Source organism: Equus asinus, chromosome 30 (genome assembly GCF_041296235.1).
Source record: "Equus asinus isolate D_3611 breed Donkey chromosome 30, EquAss-T2T_v2, whole genome shotgun sequence".
NCBI lineage: Eukaryota > Metazoa > Chordata > Mammalia > Perissodactyla > Equidae > Equus > Equus asinus.
Window position 1 is genome coordinate 5583580 of NC_091819.1, and position 16038 is coordinate 5599617.

A 16038-nucleotide genomic window follows, 5' to 3' on the forward strand; every position below is an offset into this window, starting at 1 on the left:
GGACAGTTTTTTAAGTGCTTACTTTAACCTCAGTGGGTGGAGGCAAAGATCATATTGCACAAACAAGGATACCTGAGCAGACATGAACTTGGACATTGACTGTGCCTCAAGTGGTTTTATTGACCCTCTCCTCTGTCCCCATAGATTGCTTATGAGAACAACATGATGACTTTTGTGTTCCTATGTAACTCACCACTCTGGACATAGGACAATCAGTTTGTCTCACTCCCAAGAGAGAAATCAGACTTTAACTGGTTGCATGTGAAAACCCCCAACCCTGAGAGATGGGTGGGGGAAGAGAGGGCATAAATAATTTTCTCTTTTCCAATTACAGATATATACAAATAGCCTCCAACATCCTTCTACAAATCTTCTAGGCAATACCTTATAAGATGAATATCTCTCAAGTTTGGATATGCCACTTCCCACTTGATCCAGCTGTGTGGTTTCTCACTGATGCTCCACTCTCAGAAAAATACGGGCCAACTTCTCCACTCCAAGACACATTGTGAAACCCACTATGAGCTTGTGTCAATCAGAGCCAATAGAATTACTGACAATGAATGAGTCTCCCTAGGGGATGAGACAAATCTGGTTGGGTTGGAGGCTCATTTTCTTCCCCTTTTTGGTAGCATAGCAAAGATTTGGTCCAGCTTGACTGAAACAGTCTGAGGAGAAACAAGGTCTTTGGCTGATGTCAGCATTCTCAACATTCAAGGTTTTTCCCATAGTACTTGGTTTATAGACTTTGGTCCTTAAATGGCAGCTCTCTAATGTTCCTCTTGCAATTTCTTGAAACCATTTTTGTTAACTAAATTGTGTGTAGATTTGTCAATGATTTTGTTCTCTTGTGTTTCTCTCTCCTCAATATCTCTTCCTCTTTCTTTTCTTCCCTCTTTTCCTTCCTCCCGCCTATCTTGTTAGATAGATAAAATTTAAAACATATTATTGATTGTTAAATAAACATTTTTGTTGTTATGCACTGATCCTCTTTAACTCTGCTAATGTTTTGCAATGTAATGGATTATTTTTCAGTTCAACTTTGCAACTCTCTCTTTTCACTGCTGAGTTTAGCCGAGTTAGTGTAATCGTGATTGTCAATTGTTTTCATTGTTTTCCCTACAATCTTATAATAACTTCCTCTCTTTACTCTTTTCTCTTTTCTTGACTTTTTTTTTCAGTTTTCTTTTTTTATTCAATTGTCTACCTCTATTTTTATTCTTTCAATGGTTACCTTTAAATTTTATCATACAAATTTAATTTTATAAATATAAAGTTAATCTATTAACTTTAATTACTTTCTCAAACAATGGGACATTTTAACACTTAATAAATCAGTTTATCCTTTTCCCAATTTACATGCTATTATTGTCCAATATTTTCATTCTGACCTTCCTTTTAACACCATTAATTAAAAATTATTAATTTTTAGACAGACAATATTTATTTAAATTTACCTATAGATTTACCAACATAATTGCACCTCAGACCAACTCTCTGTTGTTATTCTACAGAAGCATGTACGGTTAATTTTATGTGCCGACTTGACTGGGTCACTGGCTGCCCAGATATTTGGCTAAATGTTATTTCTGGGTGTGTCTGTAAGGGTGTTTCCAGACAAGATTATCATTTAAATTGGTCTATTTTTAGTAAATTCTTAGCCTTTGTACTGAAAATAATTGTTTTATAATTTTTCTTCAGGACTCAATTAGAGGCTGATTTTTATTATCTCTGAGCAACATAAAGATAGTACTCCACTATCTTAGAGTTTCCATCTTTGCTGAAAGAGCTTCTTACTGTCTAGTAGTCTTTGTTTTGTTGGTGACTGGTCCTTTATCTCTACTTACTTTAAGATTTTCTCTTTGTCTTCGGGGTCCTTAAGTTTAATTGATATATGCCTAGCTGTGTGTTTATATTTACTTACTTACATCCCTTCTGCATTCTTTGCTTTCTGTTTTTCATTTGTTCTAAAAACTTCAATTTGTTCTAAAAACAAATTTCACTTATTTTAAAAAATTTCATTTGTTCTAAAAGCATTTGATGTCTTCAAGTGTTCTCTCTTTTTCATGTTAAATATTCTCTTTCTGGGACTCAGATGAGAGATAGATTATGCCTTCTCTTTATATTCTCTATTTCTCTTTCATACATGCTGCACTCTGGGTGATTCAGATTTACATATTTATTTATATTCGGTGACTGGTAATTTTGATACTTGCAGTCTCTATGACTGTCAATATTTTGGGTTTTGTTTTGGTCATTCTCACTCTTGAAGGCAAGATCCTGTGTGTATTTGACCATCTTTGATTGTCAACTGATATTTACTTGATATGTGGGAATATTGAGGGCCCATTGTTTTTGTAAGAGAGAGAATATTTTCATTTGATTCTGGCATGTTCCAAAAGTCAACATGGTGCCTTGGAACATTTTAGATATCTCCAAGTGTCCCAGTAGCTAGATAAAGTGGCAGTAAAAAAGTAAACCTAGAATTTCAATGGCTGAAGATGACATTTCTATTTGTTTTTATGTATAAAAATACGAGGCCAGCCCCACTGGTCTAGTGGTTAAGTTCAGCATGCTCCACTTAAGCAGCCTGGGTTCAGTTCCTGGACATGGACCTATACAACTCATCTCTCAGTGGCCATGCTGTGGCGGCAGCTCACATACAAAAGGAGGATGATTGGAAGCAGACGTTAGCTCAGGGAGAATCTTCCTCAGCAAAAAAAACAAAGACAAAAACAAAAAAACCTCCAAATATATAAAATGCAAACATATACAAAATGTTGTATTTGCATACGTAACATACATTCAAAAAATTTAAACAAATTTTATATATTTGATAAATGTGTTTATATCACAATATTTTATATTTGTTTATACTATTTCTCATTCATGCTACTTGCTTTTAGTGGGCAATTCATAGACTGGCAGTACAAGTTGTTCTCACTCCAACATCTAGGCCATCTGGAATGCCACCAGACACCAAGACAGAGGGAAAGAGATCTGACAAATTGCATACAATTTCTTTTTTTTTTTTTTTTTCTTTTTTTAGGAAGATGAGCCCTGAGCTAACATCTGCTGCCAATCCTCCTCTTTTTGCTGAGGAAGACTGGCCCTGAGCTAACAGCCGTGCCCATCTTCCTCCACTTTATAAGTGGGACGCCTACCACAGCATGGTTTGCTAAAAGGTGCCATGTCCGCACCCAGGACCCGAACCGGTGAACCCCGGGCCACAGAAGCGGAATGTGCGAACTTAACTGCTGCACTACCAGGCCGGCCCCGCATACAATTTCTTACGGCTTCTGCTTTCAAGATCACACAGATCCCTTCAGCTCCCATTTCATTGTCCAAAGCAGGTTCTACGCATGTATTTAGTATAGAAACTGTGAAGTACGGTCCTGCTGAGTACCTCCAACATCCTTCTTTTGTTACATACCGATTTTGTTAGCTTTAACATTTTTTCTATGGTTCTAACATTTATATTCAATTTTATAATTAATTTTTCCATTTTCCTCAAATCTTAGCTTTGTATCTAAGTGGACTTACTTTTTTACCATCAGCACTTTCCAATTGTGGCTTCTTTGTTATTGAAATCTTAATTCTGATTCATCTTTTTTTTTCCCCTTTCGTTTCATAATCAAATTTTTAAGACAGGCTCTTGGACTCTATTCCTTGATTTATTGCATATTCATGAATTATTTCCTTTATACTAAAATGTCAACTTTACTGAATCTAAAAAGTCTTAAGTCACATTCCTTTTTCATAAGGGCTTCATAAATATTATTTCACTCATTTTTAACATATGATTATGCGCAAGAGTCTAATGTCATTCCTATTTTTCTCTTTGGATAATTTGTCCCCAGGATTTTGATAGGATGCTTTTTTATTTTTTTAATCAATCTAGATGTGTTTACCTTTTTAAGTTATAAAACAACATACACTGTTTTAATAAGTCACATTAATACACAGAGGTATAGAAAATCTTAACAGCCTTTGTATCCTCCATCAATCTCATCTTCCTGAGCTTCTCTTTTCATTCTTTTAAAATATAAACATTTATTGCATTACAACACAGAAACAGAAAATGTGCAAATCATATGTCTAAAGTGAATTAATTTTATAAATGTGAACATATCAATGTAAGCAGCATATGGATGAAAGAACAATACAATGCTAGTATTCTAGAAGCCCCTCATGCTCCATTCCAGTCATTCCTTCCCCAAGGAGTAACCATTATCCTAACTTCTAATAGCTAAAATAGTTTTGCCTATCTTTTAAAAAACAGCAAACAAAGAAGTTCTTTGGTAAATAAAATTTCACATGGACACAAAGAAAGATGAAAGTTAACATTGTTTATATTTTTTGTTAATAAACACATTTTTCTACAGATAGTGTAATATCAAGTGCAAAGAGATGTATATGTTTCCAATCAAAAAAATTCAATTAAATCTTGTGAGCAATTTGAAAGTGGACTAAATTTCCACACCTGCAAATATCAATGATTGTGGAAAGGATGGTTGAGTTTTGATTCATTGCCATATGCTTAATAACGTCTTTTTGTCTTTACCGTTAGGCTAGTGATGACAAGCCTATTTAGCAAAGTTTTCGCAACATTTTGAAAAAATATTTTATTGAAATATTACATACAAATGCGCGTGAATCACCGTAGAGGACCCATGAAACCAGTACTGAGATCTTTAAACAGAAAATTACCAGCACAAGTCCCTCTCACTCTCCTGACTTCTAAAAGTAGAGTGTTTCTGTGCACTATGTAAATGGCACCATACACTCTTTACTCTTTTGTGGCTTCTTTCACTCAGCTTTATACGTGTGAGATTCACTGTTGTGGGTAGTTGTACTTTGTTCTTTCCCATTGCTGTATCTCATTCTATTGTGTGACTAACCACATTTTGTTCATCCATTCCACTGCTAATGGGCATTTGGGTGTTTTTTGACCATTACAAATAGTATTGCAGTTTTATACATGTCCCATGTCATTTGGTGCACATGTATATACATTTTTTAAGAATACGCCTAGAAATGGAATTGTTAGATTGTAGGGTGTGCATGCATTCAGATCTAGTAGATTTAGTAGCAAACAGTTAGCTAAAGTAGTTATACCGATATCCATTCCTGTCAGCAACAAATGAGAGTTCTGGTTTCTCCATATCCTTCTCAATACTCAGTGTTGCCTGGCTTTTTCATTTTAGTAATTTTTTATGGGTTTGTAGTAAGAACACACTGTAGTTTGAGGTAGATTATTGATCAGTTTTATACTATTCATCAGTCTTTTTTTCTATACTTTTATACAAAGATATACAGATTTTTCCCATTTCTTCCTATTTTTAATCAACACAATGCACACATGATTATTTATAACATATATATGAGGAATTACTATAAAACAAACCTATCCACGCTTAAGAAATAGAACATCATCTTTGTAGAATTCTTTATCCATCTTTGAAATTCAATATTTTCAAAAACGTTCATCTTCCTTTTTCTTATTTAACCATTATTTTAAATTTATCATGTATTTTGTATTAATTTAGTTCCAGGAGCAATGGAGATAATCTTACTCTGTAGTTCAAAGTCATCTTACTTATTTCATTTTCTTTACTTATTTTATTATTGCCAATCCCCCTCCAATTTCTCTTTACCTCCTTCCAATTGCCAAATATGTTAAATAATTTGATGGGTAAACATTTTTTGTGCATTTTCTTCTAAAACATGTAATTCACATTTTTGTATGAATTATTTTTCCAATAGATCTCATCCTTGTTCTTAATTCTTTTTATTCAGCATAGTGTTTGCATTATCTCCCCATGTTTGCATATATATCACTGCACAGTTTTCCATGACGTGCACCTATCACAGGTAACTTGTCTGTCTCCTTCAGTGACATTCACGTACATTATTCCAACTTCTTGCTACTCCAACAATGATGCAATACACCTCTTGTACTGTCTCCTTATGGATGATTATGAAAACTTCTAGAGCTATTTTGTTGGCCCAAAAAATTTATGTGTATCAAATATGATTTCACACTATAGATGGCTCTCCAGAATATCTACACCAGTCTGTCTTCTCACACAGTACATGAAGCTTCCAGTATCCTTATATGTCACTATTATTTTAATTTGCATTTCTCTAGTTACTAATCTGAGGAAACATTTCTTCCTATACTTCATATACTTACTATTTTTTGTTTCTTTTTCTACAAAATTCCTGTTCATACCCTTTTACGGTTTTTTAAATGAGAAAGCATGCCTTTTGTTGCTGATATGCAGAAATTTCTCATATTATGTGTTATCCACACATTCTACATTAGCTCCTCAGTGGTTTTAGGTGTTGTCAGTGTCAGATTCCAATTCTGTCACTGGTCTGTAAACTTTAACCAGGTGTCCTTCATTTAGAAAGTCTTTGCTTTTGTATGTTTATCTTGTATCCAGCGATCTTGATGAAGTTTTTCATCAATGTTAATGACTTCCTTATTAATTCAGCTTCTTCCAGTATTTTTCTTAGATTTATTGTTCTTGATCAATATTTCCTAGTATACAAATATGCCCTTTTAATCTCTGTACAGAGGATTTCCTTCTTTGCAGAAAAGTATGCTTGTAGTAAACCTTTGGATTTTTAAATTTATATTCTATTTTCATATATTACTGTCTTCTGTTCTCACAATTGGTGTTTTTGAATATATTTTCTGTTCTCATATTCCATAGCACCAATTATTCATATATTGTACTTTATTTGTCTTCTGCATCTATGATTTGATCTCTATTGAGTTTTGTTTAGTCGTTTTTTGCTCCACTTTGATTTTCTCAAGTCTGTCCTTCATGTCCCAAAACATAGAAAACAAAGTGTGTGTGTGTGTTTGTGTACTCTGCTTCTAATGTTGATTTGATTTCTATAATTATTTTATTTCTCTCTTCCATTTCTTTCTGAGCTCTGCGATCCTATATTTTACTACTGATCTTATAACTTTTTTCTCCATGTTTCCTTTAATTCATTTGAACTCAAGAAGACTTGATTGATTAGAAACTATCTTTTTACTTATGGTATATTTCTTATTCTAGTGGCATTTTCTTTATTTGCTTTTCTTTCTTCTTACATTGTTTTTTTCCTACTTAATTTTTTATCCGTGAGTATGTCATCATGCTTACTTCTTTCTGATTTTTACTAATTTTAAATGGGGCACATATATCTGGTTCAAATATTTGCTGAAATATAATTAAAAGTGAGAGATGTAAACTGAAGCTATGGAAGCTTAGGTCATGTCTTCATCATCTCTGTTTCGTCATCTCTTCAGTAAAAGTCTCCACTCATTATTTACCTTTTCCATGTTTGTGAGCAGAAAATCTTCAGCATTTTCACAGTAAAGCCCTATGTCCAGGTGTCTATGACATATTTAGCAGTTATTAATTTATTTTCATCCAGCTTTGATTAGCTGTCACCAAGAGGATGACGGTGTAGGCGCTCTCTTCTTGTCTGCTTTCTGAAAAGATGATATATCTATGTAGCTCCTTATTCAGCCTTCTCTCACTCATCAGGCTCGCTTTAGAACACCTGCCTTCCAGTCACACCTTCCATGTAGGGTGTCTTTGATCCTTTCAGAGCTGTGCCATCTTCTTTGAGGGAGCTCTGCACTATCAAAACTATCTCTAGAAGTTTGTACTTGCTCTTGTCACCTTCTGCCACTTTGGCCCCAATAATTTCTTTAAAATTTCCATTTGGAGTTTGTGACTTGGGCTGTGACTGTCTCCTTGTCCCACTGAAGATATAGCAGTCTCTCTTTTACTTATGACTTTCTTCTACTGCTTTATGGAGGTATAATTGACCTATAACAAACCGCATATACTATTTAAAGTGTACAAGCTGAGAAGTTTTAATATAGCTACATGCCCATGAAATCATCATCACAATCAAGAAAATTAATATATCCACCACTCCCAAAAGTTTATTAAAGTTTTCTGCGTTTTGGCTGCTCTTAAGTTCTTTATTGACTGTTTTCTTTTCTTTAAACTGAAGTATAACTGACATACAATATCCTACTACTTTCAGTTGTACACCGTAGTGATTCAATATTTATATACAGCATTCTCTATTTTTTATACTTGGTTTTGTTTCAGTTGGCATTACAGAAGAAAATGGATAAAATCACAGAAGGGAAGAATGCTTAATTCACTGAAATTGGGTAAAGTTTAGGTCAGTAAAATTCTTTTCTAATTTTTTATCTTTTGAAGCCTGTTATTATTGTGAAATTTTGCATTTTTTTATTGGATCAGGTGGTCTGATGCTCTGTGGTAAGTGTGTGATTATTGCAGACTGTAAAATTTGGGACCTGAACTTGGAATGTTGGTTCATGCCAATAATTAAAAAATTAGGATCCAAACAGCAGTGGAATTTTCTGAGAAACAAAATGTAAACCAGTTATATCACTTAGTTTTATTGGGAAATGATTTTGGTATCGGGTCAAAAAAGACTGGTAATTATTCATAGCAATTTGAGGAGATTGCTATATGTGACATAAATTTATCCACTAGTTAGGAATTTTTTCAGGTAAAAGTGATAGAAATTCAGTTCAAATTATCTTAAGTAAAAAGAGAACTTATTGATTCCTACAACTGGGCGTTCTAGGAGTGGTGTTTACTTTAGTTATGGCCAGCTCCATATATTAAAAAATATCTCGTGTTGCAGCAAAATGCTGGTCATTTCCAAGCCATTCTCAAGAAGGACACACAGGGCTCCTAGTTAGAAACGCCAACAGCAAGTGAATTTTTTGCTCCCAATATCCATACATGAAAGATTCCACTTTTCTATTGTTCATACTTTTGGATTCAGATCATATGCCCATGAAGGTGTGTAGGAATGGGTGGTAAAACCTGCCATGATCAAATGAAAGAAGCAGGACTTTTATATACAAGCACAGGATTTTGGTAGATGAAAAGTTAAGTCCAATACAATTAGCTGATATGTATCCCAATATCCTGATTGTAATATGATCTCAGAGAAGCCTTTACGTTTCTACTTTAAAGATGCGCAGAGTCCCTGAAGACTCTTCTGTTGTTTTGCTTTGAAAAGGATTGGAGGAAAGAACAAACCATAAGACCAGACTATTTCACTGATTTTTGTTCTTTAATTGTAGATTGGAAAACCAATAACTCAGGATATTTACCCTGGTAGGTCCAAGTTTTGCTGAGAATCCTACATTTAAAGATGCTCTCTTGTTTCTGTTGGAAGTGAATGAACTAGTCTCCAGAGTTTCTGCAACCACTTTGAAATCACAGGGACAGATACAGAAGGCAGAACAGTTAAATGCAGAGGAGGTAAGTCTTTTGCGGCATCATTAGTTCACCATATGAAGCCTTAGCTAAAGCGTCTCTAACTCTGAATTTTTTCCATACGTGAGATAACAAATTTCTTTGATTTTTTTTATGGCATAGTAGGTCAAGTATTCTGTTACTAATAATTAAGAACATCCTAAGTGATACACCAGGACATTTTGGCCCACAGCCTTTATTTTCTGTCAAAATCTCTTTTTCTGAGAATTAATAATCTGCTAATTAGCAGATTGGTCTTATTCACCTTAATGTTTTTTGATGTCCCTCTTCCCATAACTCCTCTTTCTCTATTTACCTAGGTCCGGTACCTACAATTTTCTCCCCTCTATCAAGCATCCACATTTCACTTTTGACTTGACTTGTTCACTCGGTGTTTCCTGTAGAGTCCGGTTCTGCTTCTGCAGTATCTCCAACATGGATCTCTTTATTACCATTGGGTTATCAATTGGGCTTCTACATTTTTCTATCATGTTTGATTCATTCCTAATCATTAGCTCTCCTGTTATTCTAACATAAGTGACCTAGCTTCTGGTTGCTCTTTCTAAATGAGTGAGTTTCACCTAGGAACTTGGAATCAATCCTTCCTCTGTGATTGGGTTTATCAGGGAGCTGTTCCTCAGCAAGAGTTTTTAGCATTGAAGGAAAATGAGAAAGAAGGAACAATTGGTGGGAAATTAAAAAACAAAGCTATTTGATTTATCATGTTTACCATCTTGGTCCCATTTGACCCATGTTCTGGTGTAATTAAGCTATAGAAAATTTATTTTCGAAGGGTTGCCTAAGTAAAACAGGTAAGTCATAGAGAAATCATGGCCTTAGAGAATTTGGTAGTTAATACCCAGGAAAATAATCTATCAATGATTCAGGAAATCAGTCGAAAAGCTCACTTTTGGCTGTCAGATCATTAACATCTAATGGCATTCAGCTTTTCTGTACCACACTGTGCACCTTGGTGATCTTCCTAGGGCTTCAGTTCAAGTGAGCTTGTAGGTTTGTAGGCAACAAAAAAAAAAAGAATAAAAGGAGATAGAAGTGCAAAGGACAAATTAGAGGAGTTTTTCATTTATGTTCCCTAAATCTAGGTGACTGCCTTGTCAAAAATGTTAGTCCTCATAGTCTTAAATATCATATATTGCATTTATGCATACTAACCAGTATTTCAATATATTTCATATTGATTTTTGAGTAGGAGTTTGTGAACTTTCCTCTTAATTATTGATTTGGCTATGACATTTCCAGATTGCTTTTTCCCATATCCTTATTTTCTGCAACTGTAAAGTTTGCGTGGACCCAGTGTAAAAATTGCATTACTCATTTAGCTCTGTAGCACATGTTCAGCTCGTTGCATCTGAACTCAATATGGTGCATATTTTTTTTCTGCTTTGCATGTGAATATAATTCAAGATGCTTGTTTTAATTTTAAATGCCTACATGATCTGGCTTCTAACTAGAGAATATTTAAGGTACTTTTCTGATTATCCATATTTATAATTTCCATGGGAGTTCAGAACAATCACTGAGCAGCCAGATTTTTTTTTTCTTTTTAACTTTAGTACATTGGTGTTGTTTCAGTTGCTCTGAGGGTACATACTTTAGTTTATCTCTTAAAAGGTAATCAAAGCTGTCGAACCGGTTGTGTGAAATTTGAAAAGTATAATTAAAATCATTAGTTGCTAAACAGCAAAGATGAGATTGTATTAAGAAAAAGACTTTTAAAAACGTGGATGTCTTCATTTTGAAAACCACATGTAATAACAATGGCAAACTATGTGGTGAACACCATTCTAAAATATTTAGATGTGTTAATGTGTTTCACCCTCAAAAAATAAGTACTCTAATTATTCCATTTGGTAGATGGAGAAAGTGAAGCACAGTGAGTAAATTGCCCAAGGTCAGGAGGCTAATAAATGCCAGTGTCAGGATTCAAACCCAAGCAGTACAGATTCGGAACTCATAGTTGATGACTAAAGAATATTGCTTTTCAGGTAGGTGGATGGGTAGACTAGGGAGCAATGGAACCAGCTGTGGGGGGAGGCAAAGCCTAAGGGTAGGTTTTAGGCTAAACCATGCCCATCCCTGGAATTCAGAGCCTAAATGACAGAATTGCAAGAAAGGATTTACTAAGATTTTATTTGAGTGTGTGTTTGTGTGTAAAAGACAGGATACAACTTTTGTACTCCTCTGGCTGGAGTGATCTAGGGGTGAAAATGTGGCATTTACATTGAAAACGAGATACATGCTGACCCACTACGTTCAAATAATGGATGTATATGCCAAATGAAGTAGTCCAATCTCAGATAGCTAAAAAAAACTGAAATCACTAATAATATATCACCTTTTAGATATCAATCTCTGCAATGATATATCTCTAGCTTTAATGACATATCTCACTTTCTATAATTTTGTTCTTTCCCTCAAGACTGAATACAGAATATTCAGCTGAGGCAAACGGTTGCTGCTTACGGCTATGTCTAGCAATTTCCTCCCTCTTCTCAACCCCTAAGTGAATATTCAGAATTTGTTATTAGTATTAGTATTTGTATTTTTCTGTTTCATTCCTATTTTTATAATAACAATATAAAATGTACAGTAAACACTCAAATTTTTTATACTTTGTACATTCAAATTGTACAAATCAAAATGGTAATGGACACAGAGCTACCATTTAATATGTTGAAGTGGCAAGCTATCTGAAAATAAATAAAAATCCAAATTTGGTATATGAAGGTAACATAATTAATATTTACAACATAACTTTATGAATAAAGAAAATGTATGAATGTCAAGGATCTTATGTATTCATACACACCAGTAAGCTCAATGTATCTAACACTATTATTTATCAAAAAAGTGAGATTTTCCTAATTTCTCGGATTTATTGTTATATGTTATGTTTACAACATCATGTTATTTGCAATGAAAACTATTGTTAGCTTGTAACCTAAGGACACTGCATAATAATCAGGAAAATTGGACTTCCCTATCATTTATACTGAAATTGGTTACTTAGTGATTGATTTTAGGTTTCCAATGCCTCTGTTTAATGATCTTTAAAAAGAGAAGAATATGTTTTATTAGTATAAAATATTGTCAAATTGCTATAAGTTTTAAAATAACAAGTTGAGGATCATTTTTAATACTGGAAAGAACAGACAGTAACTGTGTAATTTATGTTGTTCATGTAGTATAGAAATAATATAGAAATCACCTAAAGCTTTCCTCCTTGTAAATTAAATTTTTAAGTAAGAGGAATCAAGAAAAATTAATGACAATATTTCAACGCAAGTAAAAGCATTTCAATTGCTAAGACCGTACCCTATATATTTTTTTCCTTCTTGCAAGCATTACTTTATTTCTCAAATCAAGCCCTGCATGAGAGAACTCTTACACCTTAATATAAAGCTCTGACTAAAATGCTTTTTAAATTTGCATGCCCTACTTAAAGTATGACACATGCACGTGCATGCATACACACACGTTTAAAAATAATGCGTAAGCTACATGTAAAAGAATGAAATTGGACTACTGTGTTACACCATATACAAAAATAAACTCAAAATGGATTAAAGACTTAAATGTAAGACCCGAAACCATAAACCTCCTAGAAGAACACATAGGCAGCAAGCTCTTTGACACCGGTCTTAGCAATATTTTTTTAAATATGGCAACAGCAACAAAAGCAAAAATAGACAAGTGGAACTATGTCAAACTAAAAAGCTTTTGCACAGTGAAGGAAACCATCAACAGAATGAAAAGGCAATCTACTGAATGGGAGAAGATGTTCACCAAGGACATAACTGATAAGGGGTTGATATCCAAAATATGTAAAGAAAGCATACAACTCAATATTTAAAAAATCCAATTAAAAATATGGACAAAGGATTTGAATGCACATTTTTCCAAAGAAGACATACACATGGGCAACAGGTACTTGAAACGATGGGCAACATCTCTAATCATCAGAGAAATGCAAACCAAAACCACAATGAGATATCACCTCACACCTGTTACAATGGCTCTTATCAAAAAGAGAGGAAATAACAAGTGTTGCCGAAGATGTGGACAAAAGGGAACCTTCATGCACTGTTGGTGAGAATGTAAATTGGTTTCCACTACATTTGGTTGGTTTCACTCTATACTGTTTCCACTATTTTTCCTCAAAAAATTAAGAATAGAACTACCATATGATCTAGCACTTCCACTTCTGGGTATTGGAAGGAAACAAAAATACTAATTCAAAGAGAATATGCACCCCTATGTTCATTGCAGCATTATTTACAAAAGCCATGACATGGAAGAAACCTAAATGCCCCTCAACTGATGACTGGATAAAGAAGATATGGTATATATATACACTATGGAATACTACTCAACCATAAAAAAGGGTAAAATCGTCCCATTCACAACATGGATGGACCTTCAGGGTATTATGTTAAGTGAAAGAAGCTAGATAGAGAAAGACAACCTCTGTATGACTCCACTCATATGTGGAAGTTAAACATGTAGACAAAGAGAACAGATTAGTGGCTACCAGGGAAAAGGCGGGGTGAGGGATGGGCACAAAGGGTGAAGGGGTGCACCTACAACACGACTGGCAAGCAGTAATGTACAACTGAAATTTCACAAGGTTGTAATCTATCATAATCTCAATAAAAAGTTAAAAACAAGAAAAAGCTTTTTAAGAAACTGCTAAAAGAATAAAATAAAGTCATTATGTTGTATACTTGAAACTAATATAACATTACACGTCAATTATACTTCAATTAAAGAAAATAATGTCTTTATGTGCAATGCAATTTTACCATATTGGAATTGAAAAATCTAAGTAATTATTTGAACAAATCTTATTTCTTTCCTTGTCCTCTCCTTACTTTCCTTTTTTGTTTTCCATCACTCAGCAAACGTGTTTCTGTGTCCATACTCTGTACCTGGAGCTGTTCTGCTTGCTGACAAGATCAACAAGGCTTTTGTCCTTATGGAGCTTAAATCGTAGTGGGAGTGGAGGAGCAGGGGCCAAAAAGCAAAGAAATATATGCAATAAATTAGATAATATAACTATTTTTAAAAGATAATTAAAATTGTGATATAACAGTCTGATGTAATACCGAGTGACTAGGTGGCATCTTTGTGTTGGGTGACGAGGAGTCTTCTCTGATGAGTTGATCATGAAGTTATGAGGCAGACATGGGAAGAAGGGAGGAAGAAGAGATCAGGGAAAACAAATAGGTGATTGCCAGTCCCTCTGGTGGAAAAGAAGGTAACTGAGGCTGGGGCATCGTGATGATAGGGATCATTGGGATATTGACTGATTATAATTATAATTTATAATTTTCTTTCATAATTTAGATTACCAATTGGGAAACACAAATAGCTACTAGTTATTGACCATAAACCTTTCTCAGCTATATTGGGAAGAGCACGCACTTTGGAATCAGAAAATCAAGACTTTGAAATGTGGCTTTGCACCTTGTAGCTGGGTGATATCATCTGAGCCTGTTTTCTCATCTTTCAAATTTGGACAATGTTATTTAGTTCTCTACAAGAATTCTTGTAAAGCTCCTAATGTAACATCTGGTGTGTAATAGTCACTCACACTGCAGCTATTAGTCTTCTAACATTTGTATGTTCTTAAGCTTGAAGAGTGACAAAGATATGACCTCATCCATTCACATATGGAGCTTCTCATTCACTCAGTAGACAGTTGCTGCAAATCCACTATTTGACAGCTACTGTGAAGAAGGCAAAGTCACAGTTGTCATTACTTGCTTTAGCAGGTTTGGAGATGACAAGGGTCAGGGTGGAGAGATGATCATGAGCAGGTGCCTCCTATAATCCATCAATGAGCAGGATTTGGGACATTAGCCTTAAGGGTGGGAAGATCAAAGATAAAACCTGAAGTTTTCCAAACCTGATGGATATTTTTCCCTCACATATATATGTATGTTTTCCATATATATATATGTATACGTTTTGTGGGTAGAAAAATAATGTGGGTATGATTCCTGGATTACTGTAGGAGAACACATTTCTAAGTTATTGAATCATATTTGGCACTAAATAATTCCCCCTTTGGCTCTACATTCTCCCTCCAAAAATTCAGTCAAAGTGAAGAGGGTTTAGAAGCCAACAAATGGAGATGATACGTCTTACCATTAAGAATGATGCTGAATAAGACGTGCATTTAGAGAGTTATTTGAAGAGAGAGGGAAGCAAGGAGGAAGATCACAGAGAATTTTACTATTAACATAATAAAATGTTGCCTGTCTCCTCGCACATTTAACCTCCCAGACAAGTTTTATTTTTAGAATGACAAAAACCACTAGAAGTGTTGTGTAAATTACGTTAATTATTGGAATGTTTTTATAAATCTCCACATGGCCTTCCCCTATACGCCTTACCTGTGCTTTTCAGGTGGGAACTGTGAATCAAACGTGATATTCTGCTTTTCATTTTCTCTGTACTGCTTCTTCTTTTCAGTGTTGCTGAAATAAAAATGATTCTGCTCATGTAGCTGGACATGCTTAGAATATAGGACAGGTTTTGTTACATTTCTCTTCCTGTAGATAGAATCTATTTTAGCTTGAATCAAGGGTCACAGAATAAAACTAATCAAGAAAATAGAGGAACACACGTCTCTTTCCTCTGGCGGTAGAAGTTGAATTCCCTTCTGGCTTTGCACCCACCTCTCTACTCGATC